This window comes from Dermacentor silvarum, chromosome 1, assembly GCF_013339745.2.
Source record: "Dermacentor silvarum isolate Dsil-2018 chromosome 1, BIME_Dsil_1.4, whole genome shotgun sequence".
In the NCBI taxonomy this organism is placed as follows: domain Eukaryota; kingdom Metazoa; phylum Arthropoda; class Arachnida; order Ixodida; family Ixodidae; genus Dermacentor; species Dermacentor silvarum.
Window position 1 is genome coordinate 262,535,600 of NC_051154.1, and position 15,375 is coordinate 262,550,974.

The following is a 15,375-nucleotide window of genomic DNA, read 5'->3' on the forward strand; positions in this document are numbered from 1 at the left end:
TTTGGAGAACATGGCGACATTGTCACAGTCGGCACCACTGGTGATGAGAATCGCCGTATATTGCACAACTCGCGCAGCTGCCCCTGTTGCCAACGCTCATGACATCTCTCTAGCAACACTCTAGTGTATAGGTGGACGAGAGTGAGACTGCTATCCGCACGTGATACGCCATCTAACGACATGCATTGCTCGTAAGGCGAGACTGGCTATAGCAGCAGCTCAACACAAAATATTGAAGCATGAGGCCAGGAATACTTCAATATCAGTAAATCCACCTGGCAAGCTTCGGGATTTATTTATTGAATAAATCAACAGGCTTAAACCGACAAGGCTTGAACTGACAAGGTTATCATGGTTTTGGCACAAAATGAACACACATGGAACACACGGGACCAGCGCTGGTCACGTGCGCATGCGTTGAGCCTCCATATTTTGTAACAGTCTGCACTATTTCGATCCAGCAATCACATCTAAAGGGACTCAGAAGCTCTAATTATGGAGAGTGAATTACCATATCAATGTGGAAAAAATGGCTAAGATGTGGTTTCACAAACGCGATGCGGCCGATTATTCATTCTATTATTCTTTCTCTGCAGCTGCTCCTGCTGCTGCTTCTACCACTACGGTACTCTGTTTCAGTAGTTCCGTGCAGCAGAGGCAAGACTACATCACCATTGAGCGCAGATTCCTTCGAAGCGAGATGTAGTGCCAGTGTTCGGAACCCATTGCTTGTCTTATTGGCCTTAACAAAGTGGTCTAGTCAGAACATGTTTACTTGAAGGCTTCTCTGCATGTTAGAGCTGCGATATTTTAGGTGATTTTGCTTCGTTTTAGAGCGAAAGCTCTACTACACCATGTCTCGCAAGGTCAATCATAGCGTCGCAGTGACGTTGAGCCGCGGGAGCGCGAGCCGCCAAACGCCAGCAATGAGCCACCGAACGGATGTGTGGCAGGAATGCACACTGCGATTCAGCACGCGAAGCGCGAACACTGTGTCCGTAACTTATAAAATATTAATAAAGGCAAATAATTTCACTTGGATGCGATGAGTCGCCAAATACCACAAACGTAGCGTTGCACCACGTCGAGAGAGATTGGTATGGGGAACAGTCTTCGGAGATGCTCCCGCTCCTTCCGCGCTGCAGCGCTCGCCGCTAGCAGATGACAGGGCTCGGAAGGACACATTTAAGATGTGTTCGTGCTCCTGATTGGTCGAAGAGGCCTGTACCTTCCTCAGTGCTGCACGGAACAACTGAACAGTATAATACTAACCAGTACTGATAAGGGGACCACTACTACTTCTACTACTACTACTACTACTACTACTACTACTACTACTACTACTACTACTACTACTACTGCTACGACTATATACTAACGGACCTGTCATGGACACAAAAAAAAAAGGATTTCGTGACTGCGCACCAACAACGCTGGGTGGCATAAGGGTGGCAACAAAAAGCAGGGGTTGTTGCGGACCGCTAAATAATATTCATAGAGTAAAAATAACGACACGAATATAATTCACAATGCGACGAATCCGCGAACTAGGCGAATACGCGAAAACAACAACAACAACCTGACCTATTTTCCCCATATGTTTATGTTTATGAAAAGCAACAAACAAACAAACTAGGACAAAAAAAACAATCGGAAACTTCTGAATAATTATAGCGTATACTCTTTAAACTACACTTTTGGTTTAGGGAATAACAATATGATTTTACTTAACGGGTTGCAATTCAACTGAAGTAAACGGGCTTACGCTTTCAGTAGATGCAGGACGGAGATGCCGGTGGGCCCGGTGCTGTGATGTTCAGTGTAGCCCACACTGCTTCCACGTCCAGCGTAAAATGATGTGCCCTTGGTCCAGCCTTTGAAAGGTGTCCTTGGTGTTCAGCTGCTGGGCCAGTCTCAGGTACTGGAATGCCGCTTGAGAGGATCAGAGCTGAACGCAACCGTTGTTCGATTGAAGAAGACGTGGTACGCTAGCACCTGCGGCTCGTGCAGAATGCGAGCGCACACCCTTCCGCTCTGACGGCTGTTCACTGGTGCTGTGAAAGATGACGATAATGATTATGGTCACGGAAGGTGCGACTTTGAGCACAGCATCATCATCATCTTCAGCGGTGGCTTTTGCTCTTCATAGGAACTGGTGGACATCTCCACATATATGAAGAGGGAAATGCTCGGACTCTTTAGACTTCTTGGATGGCTGATTACTGCATGGGCCTACCTTCTCCACGTTTACCCGGACTTGAATAGCGCGTTGGATAACTTACTCCTCGCTCGCTTTTATATTTTATTACCGCAAGTCATGCTCGCTCAAGTAAACTGTATAATGAGTCACTCATTACGTCGAAGCCGCTAGTCTTACTGGTATCGTTTATCGAGAGCAAGAAAGTCGTTGCCCTGTTCAGGAGAAGTATATGTCGGATCGGGGTGAACCAAGCCGGAACATGGGTACGTTATGCATATCTCCTGAATTCGCTATTAGAAAGATCGCATCGAAAGGAAGCTTTGAAGGTGTCGATAGCGTGCTTTAGAACAAGATGTCTAAAGGCTGTTTCGCATGTTGCAGATCGCAGTCGTCACAGGCCTTCGCATTACGATGTTCGAGGAGTTTGTTTCACGTGCATGCGATACCCAGGGCTGCTTACCGTCATCGCAAGTGCCACATCATGTATATCTTTTTAAATAGTGCGCGAAGCTCATTATTTTCTGGACATTTTTTGAATGAAATAAACATGTAGAGGGAAATACAATACTCAGAGCTGGATATGTTAGACAAACGCCTGACATGTGGTACTCCAGATGAGTAGGGCGAAAAATGAAGCAAGGATTACCAGAACATCATCATCATCATCAGCCTATTTAACGTCCACTGAAGGACGAAGACCTCTTCCTGCGGTATCCAATTACTCCTGTCTTGTGCTAGTTGATTCCAATTTCCACCTGCCAATTTCGTAGTTTCTTCACCCCACCCCAACATTTCATCAGCCGTTTTGTAACTCTAATGGTCCACTAGTTATTCACCCTACGCACTACATGGCCTGCCCAACTTCATTTTTTTAATGTCAATTAGAATATCAGCTATCCCCGTTTGCTCTCATCCAGACCGCTCTCTTCCTGTCTCTTAACGTTACGCCTAACATTTTCGTTCCATCGCTCGTTGTGCGGTCCTCAGCTTGTTCTCAAGCTTGTTTGTTAACCTCCAAGTTTCCGCCCCCATATGTTAGCACCGGCAGAATGGAATCATTGTGCACGTATCGTTTCACCGATAGTGGTAAACTCAGAAGATAGGAAAAAAAGCCCGTCACAGGTTCCACGAGTTCCACAAGACAGCTCCACTCACAGTCCGTCCCAGGTAACCCTTCTGCAACCACTGGTTCCCGATCACTTTCATGGTGGCGCACATGAAGACGTTGAGGACTGGATTGACCCCTACGAACGTGTTGCCAAGGTCAATGGGTGGACTGTTCAACAAAAGCTCTCCCACGTCTATTTCTCCCTTGACGGTAGTGCTCGCACGTGGTTTGAGAACCGAGAAGCCAACATCGCCACATGGAATGATTTACAACATCCGCTCACTGAAACATTTGCGAGTGTTGATCGATGGGACCGTGCCCAGCAACTAATTGAGTTGCGCTTCCAGAAACCCAATGAAACCATGGCAATGTTTGCCGAGGACATGGCCCGCCTGGGTCGTAGAGCTGACCCTCACATGCCTGAGGAAAGAAAACAAGTTGCGCTATCTTATGCGTGGCGTAAAAGAAGAACTATTCGCCGGACTTGTGCGCAATCCACCGAGTCCCGTGGCTGATTTTATAAACGAAGCCACTGGTATTGAACGCGCACTTCATCTAAGAGGCAGGCAGTACGATCGCTTGCCCACCAGCACTCCTGTCAACTCCGCCGCAATGACCGTTACCAGTCAGAACTCCCTCCGTGATCTAATTCGGGAGATTCTTCGCGAAGAACTTCAGAAGCTCTGGACACCGGCAGTGGGCCCACCCATGGGATCAGTCGCTGAAATCGTCCGTGATGAAGTTAGGCCAGCGTTTTCGGCAAGCGATCCTGTTCACGAGCAGCACCCCCTAAGTTACGCCGACGTTGTCCGACGTCAACCAGCTATGACGCCCATGCGGTCGCACCATCAGCCACCGAGGGCCACACCATGGTCATCACCAACACAGGAACCTTTGAGACATCCGCCCGTTGTGCCGATCCCGTCCTACCACCAGCCGCCGTCAGCTGCATTTTGGTCACCGTCACAATACAAGCCTTCGAGGCGGCCGCAAAATCGTATTACGGACGTATGGCGCACTGTCACTAGGTGCTCCCTCTGATATCATTGCGGAGGCATCGACCATGTTTCCCGCCATTGCTGGTACCACGATGCCTCATTTCGACCTTATCAAATCTGGTCTGACGGTCGAGGCACCAGTGACGACTACATGCTACGCCGCGATCGACGACGCTGCTTTTCAAGGTGCTCCCACAACTAAGGTGCGCTTCATGTTTAGCTTCATGCACCGCTCACTAGGGGGCTACGCCCCGCCAGGTGGCGCGTGCTGTGCTTCCTCCTCTGTGCATGTGGAGAAGAAGAGGAAACGGCTGAACACCTCATACTTTTCTGTAAGGGGCTTAACCCTACAGTGCAAGGCAACGGGGCTGATTTTTTCAAAGCATTGGGGTTTAGGGACAGTGAAGGCAAAATAGACTTTAAGCGGGTAGAAATAACCAAACAGAGGTTATCTCATTGGTGGATAAAATCAAGGCAGGGGTGAAATTTCACCCACCACAAAGTACAAATTATGTTGATAGTCATGGCTAGGTGGCGTATGCCACCGCCCGATTTAAAGGGTTCAGCCTCATCCATCCATCCATCCATCCATCCATCCATCCATGCATCCATCCTCGCCCTCCCTCGCTCCTCATCCGCGTATCGTGCCCGGGGAAAGACGTTCGCTCGCTTGCTCCTTGGAGTTCGGTTCCTGCGTTGCATTAACCATGGAGGTAGTCGACGAGCAAGCCACCGGGCCAAGCACGGCCTACCCAGAAGAAGAAGGATACCTATAGATCTTTTGAGCCGCTCTTTTTAAAAAACGAGTGAGCCGTGGTTCAGTAAGTGAGCGGCGGTTCCTTCGGAGAGAGGAAGCCCGTTCTCTCTAGTTCAGTGAGCCGTGCCGAACTGTTCCGTCAGAGCCGGGTCTTCTGCTGGGCTTCGAGGTTTCGATTTCTGACCGACGAATGGTGGCTGGCGTGGGCAGACTCGCGCTACTCGTACTCGCTCACAGTGTGTTGTGTGCGCAGCAGTCCGTTTGGTTTTTTGTGCGTCCTATGGTGTGGCACCCGATGCCACCGAAGGGAGAAGTAAAGAAGCCTTAAATGGCAAATGATGGTACCGCTCGTTGCCTGCTGCTGTTCGAACGCTGTCTCACGACTCTCACCGATCGCACATCGTGCGCTGGTGCAACAACACATCGAAGATGGTCTTCCGTGTCTTTAAAGACAACAGGTGAACGTACAGCTTACGTACTGGTCTTCATTTGTGATAATTAGTGTAGTCATGGAAATGTCACCCATGGCATCCACTTCTGTGCATTTTCTGAGCGTGTATCACCAGCACGTCAATAAAACAAGGGGCCAACGATCTGTTGTGTTGTAATAGAACTTAATTTCCTTTTCTTTTTTTTTTTGTCCTGGCGCATGATGGCATGATCGCCAGTATCGCGCGGGCGCTCAAGAGAAGAGAAAAACGAAAGGTACGTGCGGCAGTTTTGTGATCTTTCGTACGATTTTTGTATTGTACTGCAAGAAATGATTTCGACATTCATTTTGCAAGGCGTTACAGCTCACTCACATTATATTGAGCGTGTGTATGTGAATAATTGAATAAAGTTGAAAGATAATGTACAATAATTTTGTGTTCTTATTTTGACCAAAGTTGATTTTGAAGTACCACAAAAACAGAAAAGCTCCTGTAATGACGATGAGGTTACATTTTTTTGTCTGCAAAAAATACGTCGCATTGTACCTGTTACAGTATCATAAGCATTTTATCCCAATATGAGAAAAGAAAGTTTCATTACAACTAAAAATTCATGCTTTTAAAATATGTAAAATATTCTCTAAACATAGTGAAAATACCAATACCACGGTTATTCAATTATGCATATATCGGTTTTTTTCAAAGTCAAAAAACTATAAACTATACATACCACAGGTTACACATTTAAGTGAACCGGTGAGCTGTTCGAATGAACCGGTTGATTTCAGTGAGCTGAGCCGTTCCAAGCCGCTCACTGAAGTGAGCCGTTTTGCCCATGTCCGGTCCCTGTCCATCGCCAAAGAATGTGGCCAGGAGCCAACAATGTTACGAGCAGCCAGCGGCCAGCAGCAGCGGGAAAGGCGAAGGAAGAGGCAAAGAAGAATCGCTTTAATATTACACTGTTACCCGATGGAAGTGTAACCGGGGATGGAAACACCTGTGCTTCTCCGACATAGGAAATAACGCTTCTCATTCGCAACGTGCGCTCGTGAAATCTATTAGTTCGTTTGCAGTGTTTTCTCTGCGTGCGCGTGTTTGCACTCTTTCTTTTGTTTCTAGAAAGACGAGGTTGCAGACACCATCAAAACTAGTCTTTGGGGATTCGCATAAAGGCGAGCCAAAAGCATATTTTTCTCGTGTCCTTTGGGAACGCTCATTGCCTCAACGATGCTGCGATCCTGCGTTAAGAGACCATCCGAACGGCCCGTGGTTGTTTCGGATGGGATCGCTCTCTCTTGTTTTGCCAGGGACAATGTTTCCTGATATTACCTATCGGGAACACTGCCACCTTCATTTTACGTATGACGGCGTGGGCGCGACGCTACGTCGTGGGTAGTGTCGGCATTGCACTTTCGCCGGGACGAAAGCCCTTCTTAACGAATGCTAAAAACAGACCGACCACTCTAGGCCAGTCCGGCTTCCTGCGAGGGATTGCGGGATTTCTAGGCGTCAGCAGTCCGAGTTAATCTATCGCATCTCAGGTTACTTGGAGCACGCACAACCTGCTTTGAAATGCATTCGAAACTTTGCAGAGATAAGCGGTAAGTATACTCTTGCAGGGGTAGCATTCTCTGCCTCATTCTAGGCACTTCATGGTAGATCGGTGCAGGTTGCTGTCTCCCGTCGCTGCGGGTCTCTTCAACGCCGCAGGACGGCGCAGTAGCCGCTGTATGCGCTGCATAGCATCCGTAAACGTTAATAAGTGGACGCAAATGGCGAGACCTATATACAGTGATTACACGAGAGAAGGGGCAAATAGCTGTTAGACGCAAGAAAAGTAATAGCTTCGTCGACTAAAGAAAGAAAGAAAGCTAACGTGCAAGGCTATCTGATTTCATTCGAAAGGTAGGCCCCAAACAGGCACACGTTCCCATTTTCTTCATATTAAAACAAAGAAAGAAGAGGACAATAATTTGCAGTTGCATACAATCTACTGAACAAATAAGTTTTTGAATGTTCTTCTTTTTGTTTGTTTTTGTTTGTTTTTTGGTTTAATTGAATATGTAATACTTCAAAACATTAAGTAAAAGTTTACGCACACAATTCATCATCATCAATACAGATCTGTGTCAGCTGAGGAAAGCCCTGCTGTAGATCTAGTCAGGAACTTGGCCAAAGGCACAGAAATAGATCGCTTCTGCGTTATAATAATTCCTGCAGCGGACAGTAAAGAAGCCGGTATGAAATTGACTGGGGGTATGACGAGGCACGTAGATGAGATAAAAAAAAGCGGGTAGTTCGTAGAACGCCGCCGCGTACAGTGTACTTTACAGGCTTTTTAATTATGACCCATACGGGAGAGGCGGGAAGAATGGGATAATTTTCACGTTTAAACTTTTTGCTTTGTTTTTTGTTTTTTGTTTTGGTTACATACAAGCTGAACTGCTCTAAAGCTACACCAGTATTTGTCTACATTAACACAGATGCTTTGAGGATATTTGGGAAGCTCTGGAAAAAAATATCTTGCACACGACGTAATAGGTCCGACACCACCTTTTGGAGAAGTGGGACATCACGTTGGAGGAATTACTTCGTGTCCCACGTAATACGTAGCTCTCTGTACTGCCTGTAATTTATTTCTGAAGCTTGCTTTCTGGTGTTCCTTTGCGGCACCAGCCGCTTCACTTTTCACATTTTGCACAATACGTATATTAGAAAGATTGTGTATTAACTACCACACACAACACGGAGAGAAGAAGTAAATGACCAGAGAGATCATGAATATGATAATGGTTCCCTACGTACCTGCCAAAAAAACATGTATCCCACACAACATGAAGGACGGAGACAAAGCAGGGCCAAGGAGATGCAGAAAAGGTTTCCACAAGATAAAGCAGCAGCTTTTGTAGACGCTCCTAGATTCAATGCAGTCTTAGTAAATCACAAAAAAATAATGTGTAACAAGCGTTACAATAAAGACAGAAAATACAGAAGCAGCACAAGAAAGGGCGATAGCACTTGCAGTAACACAAACTGAAGCATAAATAATAATCATTGACTCACAGGCAGCAATTCGCAACTACGCAAATGGCCGAATCTCCCCCGAGTGCACTACACATATTATTGAAAGGAGCAAAAAAAAAAATACAAGCACGTTCATTCACTACGGACACCTGCCCATACTCCGACCTCACCGGAGGACGGCGGAAACAACGAGGCGGCACACAAGGCAGCTCGAGGGCTAACCGAACTAGTTGCGACAAATATTGGTGCCGTCAACTGGGGGGCCGCCGAAAAAGGTGGGGACGGAGATTCGGAGTGGGTAAACAGATTGGCCAAATACAAAGATATAACAACAGATTATAAAATGCGCAGGTGTATTTATCCACCACCTCATCAAAAACTAAAGAAATCGCAATCTGTCTAGTGGCGGCAGTTACAAACGAGGACATACTGTAATCCAGTAATGTGGAATATACTATATCCAGATATATTCGAAACAAACGAATGCAAGTCATGCGGCTCAAGAGCAACTCTTGAGCACCTGCTGTGGGAATGCCAAGGGCTGACGAGTAGCAACGGGGCGACAGCCTCTAATAAAAGCCTTCGCGCGCGTTGGTGTGCTGTGCTGCTCATGCTCAGCCTCTGAAGATCAACTGTGGGCAGTCCAGCGGGCCGACGACGCCGCCAGAGCCTAAGGGCTCGTGGCAGACGCTTAGGCCGGGTGAAGCCAACCCTATTAACTTGCCGGACAAAAATAACGTTTTTAGCTACCTACCTACAAGTCTGCGGTAGCTCACGTGCTGCGGGCTTTCGTTCTAATATTTCTTTTCATTTATGAAGCAAGGGACGAAAGGAGATGTCACGATGAGAGGCGCATTGGTCAGAGACAATAGAGGATAACTATGATGACTCGACAACAGTACATAGCACAGTGTTTTCGTTCACGCGAAATGAACGTAGTAATTAGACTAATTAAGAGCTACGTCAAAAGCAAATGAGAGGACATTTTTAATGCGGCCAACACAAGAGGCGCTAGACTTGGTTTACCACGTTGACTTACTTCCTTTTAACTATATAGCTATCTTTTTAACAACACCCGAATCGCGGGAAAAGAGGGAAGCAGCTTCATTTTTCGCCACCCTTCATACGTCACAAGAGGGTTGCACCGCGAGCCGCGCTTCGCAGCCGTTGCGTGCGTAATCACGTAAATTCTACACGTAATTTGAGGCCAATTATTGTGGTTTACGTGGACGTTTTCAAATGTTGACAGAAGCAACTAGACTTTTTGACGAACGAAAGTTCAACCTTCCAATAAAAACATGTGCAATAATTGTCGTAACTAAGCAGCTAATGTAATTACTTTGAGTAGTGAAGTGATTGCTCTCGCTCGTTCATATATATATATATATATATATATATATATACCCATGCATTTATATATATTGCAAATGACGTGCGCCTGGGCACGTAATTACTAGGTAGCAACGTGCCTCCTGTAGTTTTCGTAGACTTATTTTTGAGCACCCGCCGTGGTTGCCCAGTGGCTATGGTGTGGGGCTGCTGAGAACGAGGTCGCGCGATCGAATCCCGGCCACGGCGGCCGCATTTCGATGGGGGCGAAATGCGAAAACACCCGTGTACTTAGATTGAGGTGCACGTTAAAGAACCCTAGGTGGTCCAAACTATTCCGGAGTCCCCCACTATGGCGTGCCTCATAATCAGATCGCGGTTTTGGCACGTAAAACCCCATAATTAATTAAACTTTTTTGAGCGCCGTTTTAGGCACCCGTTCCTGGGTTGAACGTCGGCGTCCCTCGGAGTAACCGCGCGAACTCGCTCGTTCCACTGCTCGCACGTTCGTCTTCTTCCACAGCTGACTCCCATGCCGCTCATCCTGCCTGCGTTCCCATACTACCAATCCCTCTGCGAAGGCGCTGACGGCACTGGCCCACTGCTTGTCGGTGCGGCAATTTCGGTCTCAAATTGTTTGCCTCAATATAACGCTAAATGAAATCACGTGTACAGCGGCGCTCAAACACTGACACAAAGAGCGTTCGCGACCTGTACCGTCACAGCGCTCCGGCAGTGCTTCAGATGTCTTGTGCGCAACGGTAACTAAGCTTTATTTCGTGACCGAGTCCGCTCCACTGCGGATAACACAACCTCATTACCACTGTTTGAGCAACCCTGTGCTCGCAATAGCGTTTAAATTCTATCCCACTGGGTTGTAGCATCACCGGAGCGCTCTCAAACAGCCAACCAAGATGTCATCAAAATATGGACGCAATTTCACCCAAAACATCCATACATTGACAGCAATAACAAGGTATCACACTACTGCACGAAACAAGTTAATAAGCGGAGTAAGCGCGAACTCTTTGCGGGGGAAGCAAAAAGGTGCTCGACTGCATACATTCGAGGGATGGTGTTACTAACCTGACGCAACGCCGTCCACTATTTTGAACTAAAAAACGGAGTGATACGATGTCAGATTTCACAGCGAATTCCGATGGCGGATTCGGAGCAATTCCTGAGGAGCATTTTTCAGTGTCACATTCAGAGCGACACCTCTGAATGTGACCCTTCAAGCTCGGATTCGTGTTGCGCTGAATGTGAAAGCGACGCCGAAACAACCACTTACGGGCACCGCCTTCGAAATCATCTTTCGCCTTCCTACCAAGAGAGCAAAAGTCGTCGGCTGCTTCGAGGACGTTAAGAAACGAAGATTGCTACGGTATACTCTATTCGGTGCACTAGCCTCCAAACTTCAGAGGCTGCAGCGTAAACGTGGCCACAAGTTACCGGCAATAATAGCTCCGAATATGGTTGCCTTCAAACCCATGCCGGTTTGCAGCAAAGCCGGGCTGTCTCCTTAAAAAAGGGCTGCTTCGCTTCGTGCCGCTTGCACTACGCACGAGCGGACGCCCTGTGCGTTTCATGAGGCTTCTAGTGCGTCGTAGTTTCAATTGTCCCTTTACATGCTATCTTCGAGAGCATCGCCGTTTCTTCACAGACGCCGACAGCCACATGTGCAGCGCCGCAACGCGAAAATCAGCAATTTGTAAAAGTTCGTTATTTTGTTTGTGCTTTTTGTTCGTACTTTCCTTCCGCTTTTTTGCATGTTTGATTCCAATTTTCCTTTTAGCACATAAATCTTCCACTGTGGCCTGTATCTACGTCCCCGTATAGTGCCGTGCGCGCTGTTCAGACACCGATGTACGACGGAGACAGCAGGCGATAATCCCCTCCGGCACGCAAGGAACGCTGGGTAGCTGCATGTCCGGTATGCGCGGTGTGCACTCTTGCTCTGGTAGCAGGTACGGTGGCTAGATGGGTAGGTGTGCCGACCAGCGCCTCTGGAGCGTAGTTCACCGCTTCTCCGCGTCATGACGCAAAATTGGCGCTGCGGTCAGTAGAACGGTTCTGCAGCGCGCGTCGTCTGCTACAGGGGGCTGGCGGACTGGCGGCGAGCAAAAAAAATAAAAGCCCGTATTGGAATAGTTGTATGTCGTCTGTTCGTGTCAGTTTCAAAGGTGAAGAGCTCCGCATCTCTCGTACTGTTTGTAAGTTCCTAAGCGATGTGGAATGTTCCAGGTCGGAAAAATGACCGGCGAGATTAGCGGCGGCGTTGCTCCACCAATCAAGACCACCAAGGAGACCTACTGCTTCGCTCCGAACTGCAAGTCGGGCTTTAAATTTGTGACAAAGACAGCGGAATTGTTCCACTGTCTGACAGCGGAAATGTTCACCCCGAGCGGCTCAGTAGCTTGCTCAGTATCGGTACGGTGGCTAGATTGTATCGGCGACGTTAATGAGCAAGCGGTACACCGAAAAGCGTACGTCCATGAGCTCCTCGACGTTGGAAATTTTCAAGCCGCACATGAGGTGCTCAGCGCTTGCGACATCGAGCACCGCTGCGCTGCTACAGGGAAAAGAAAAGTGATTCTAGGCTGATATTCTATATAGCAGGCTATGTAGCAAGGAAGTTCCTGCAAAGAACCAAGTGCTCCGATTGCTCAGGGACATTACTAAATTCAACAGAATGAGTAGGTCGGGGCTGTTGCTCCCTTCTGAAGCACTAAAAAAACTGGTAGCATCGCTCGAAGACGCCTTCAAGCTGTGCTTCAGTTTAAATGAGTTACGAAGGAACAGTGTATCGCCGACTTTGCATCCTTTCTGCAACTGAATCCCTCGAATTTGATCGGCCGTAAGCGGCACAAGAAAGAGCTCACAAACGATGTTGTGAAGTTCTGTTCAATTATACGCGTTTACTTTCTTGTCAAGGGCAATAACATGGCGCGCGAAAGCAACAGGGAGAAGAAGAATCACCTGAAGATGAGGCGTGTGCTGTGAATAATGTTATGATGTGGTGGACCAACGTTGCGGCCTTGCTGGCGCTAGGCTATTTATGTTGGTGCGTTTGCTGACTCAAGTTACGAGAGCGTTTCTTGTATTTTAAATATATTCACGAATTTAGCCCAAGACGTATTACTCTATTTTATTACAATGAAACAGTGAACCATATGCACTTACCAACACAATTCTTCTCGCACCAATTTAGATACCGTAACTGACGCAGCAATAAAACAATAGCTGGATTTCTCGAAATTGAAGCATTAGAACTCGCTAAATATCATGTAAACACGGTTCCACATACCGTATAAAACCATTGCAGTATTGTTTTATGCATGTAAAAAATACATTTACGTCTTTAATGCAATGGGCTGGAGCGCCGCGTTTATATCAATAAATGTGACCGATTGCCAAGCTAGAAAATTTACTTCAGCATTTCGTTTTTTCTGACTAGACGACAACAACAAGTTCCTCATTCTGGCTTGGCCTACACTGCTCAGAACGGTATTATAACGCGCACGTCAAAGATACGATCAGAGGCAAGCGATACTATCAGAGACGCAGCTCGTCTACACAGCGCAGCCGCCGTTGCGCGCCGCTGAACCGTTCTACTGTCCGCAGCGCCAATTTTGCGTCATGATGCGGAGAAGTGGTGAACTACGCTCGGTCGGCACACCTACCCATCTAGCCACCGTAGTAGCAGGGCTTGTGTCCCAATTGCGGATCTGGGGTGCTATGCAGGATGCGCCGAGTTTCTCGTTCACCCGAGTTTTACCCGAGTTTGCTCGATGGCAGTCAGTGAACGAAGATAGCAAGGAACGTGCAAGAACAGCAGGCAAAAAGAAATGTCGAGATAAAGCCACGTATGACAACATGAGCGCACCCTGCGCGGCACAGTGCTGCCGGGCTTCAAGCACAGAGGACTGCGCAACAAAACGCGCCAGCGCCGCGTATTGTTATCAACGTATTATCGAAATTTAGCAATACCGTCACTGTCCCGCTGTCTATCTGCACACTTGCCGTGAGCCGCTTGCCACGCCTTTCTCGGGCGCGTCAAGGGCGTGCCTCCTTTTTCGGGCATTATCTTTCTATCCTCCGTCGAATGCGAACAGGGCACATGCGGTGCATTCTTGCACCTATACTTTCCCTCAATCGAATACTTTGAAATACAACAAATAAAATAACCAACATTTTACTTCTTAAAGTATCGGTTTTTTTGTTTTGAATGCTGTAAATTTGTGATGACAAACGGACATATAATGAATTATTAAATTTTGTACTTTTTTGCCGCGAGTCGCGACAGTGAGGCGAAAGCTTACAAGCGGATACATTCTAGAGGGTCACACGCACGAGGGAGTTCATGCGGTGAGCAGTCGCCAGGGGCGCTGCAGTGCTATGTTCTATGTTGAAGTGGGTGGAGGAAAACGGTGTATTGGGGGAACTACAGAATGGGTTCAGGCCAGGCAGACGCTTAGAAGACAATATGTTTGTACTAACTCAGTGCATAGAGATTTCAGTAGCTCAGAAAAGACCTTTATGGGTAGCATTTCTAGGTATTAAAGGAGCTTATGACAACGTAGACAGGGAATTGTTGTGGGATATTCTTCAATACGAAGGCATAGATGACGATTTCGTGGAGCTGCTGAGGGAGATATATCGAGACAACCAAGTACAAGTGGCATGGGAAGGTCGAAAAGGAAATGAAATGGTGGGAATTCACCAAGGATTGAAGCAAGAATGCCCTCTGTCACCATTGTTGTTCACGCTTTACGTCAAGGGCATAGAAAGACGACTGGAATACAGCGAATTAGGTTTTGATTTATCCTACATGTGTAATGGACAAATGGTGCAACAAAAGGTCCCTGGATTGATGTACGCAGACGACATTGTGCTACTAGCGGACAATAAAAAGATTTACAGATACTTGCGAATATCTGTGGGAACGCAGCGACAAATCTAGGCCTTAAGTTTAGCACAGAGAAATCAGGGATTATGATCTTTAATGAACACACGAGTAACTTCGTGGTGTCAATTCAACAGCAAGTAATACCCATAGTGAAGCAATATAAGTACCTCGGCGTACACATAAACGAAGGAAAGAATTACTCAAGCAACCACCAAGATAATCTGAAAATAAAGGGGAAGCGGAATGCAGCATTAATGAAACACAGAGCACTGTGGGGCCACAATAAGTATGAGGTGGTGCGTGGAATCTGGAAAGGAGTAATGGTGCCAGCGCTAACATTCGCAAATGCCATTATATGCTTAAAATCGGATATATTGGCGGGTTTAGAAGTTAACCAAAGATCAGTAGGCCGGTTGGCTTTGGGAGCACACGGTAATACGACAAATGAGGCAGTGCATGGAGACATGGGTTGGGCCTCTTTTGAAGTCAGAGAAGCACAAAGCAAAATTAGTTTTGAAGAAAGGCTCAGGAACATGGATGAAAATAAATGGGCGGCTAAAGTGCACAAGTATCTCTACATGAAAAGCGTGGACACAGAATGGAGGAAGAGGTCAAGGAA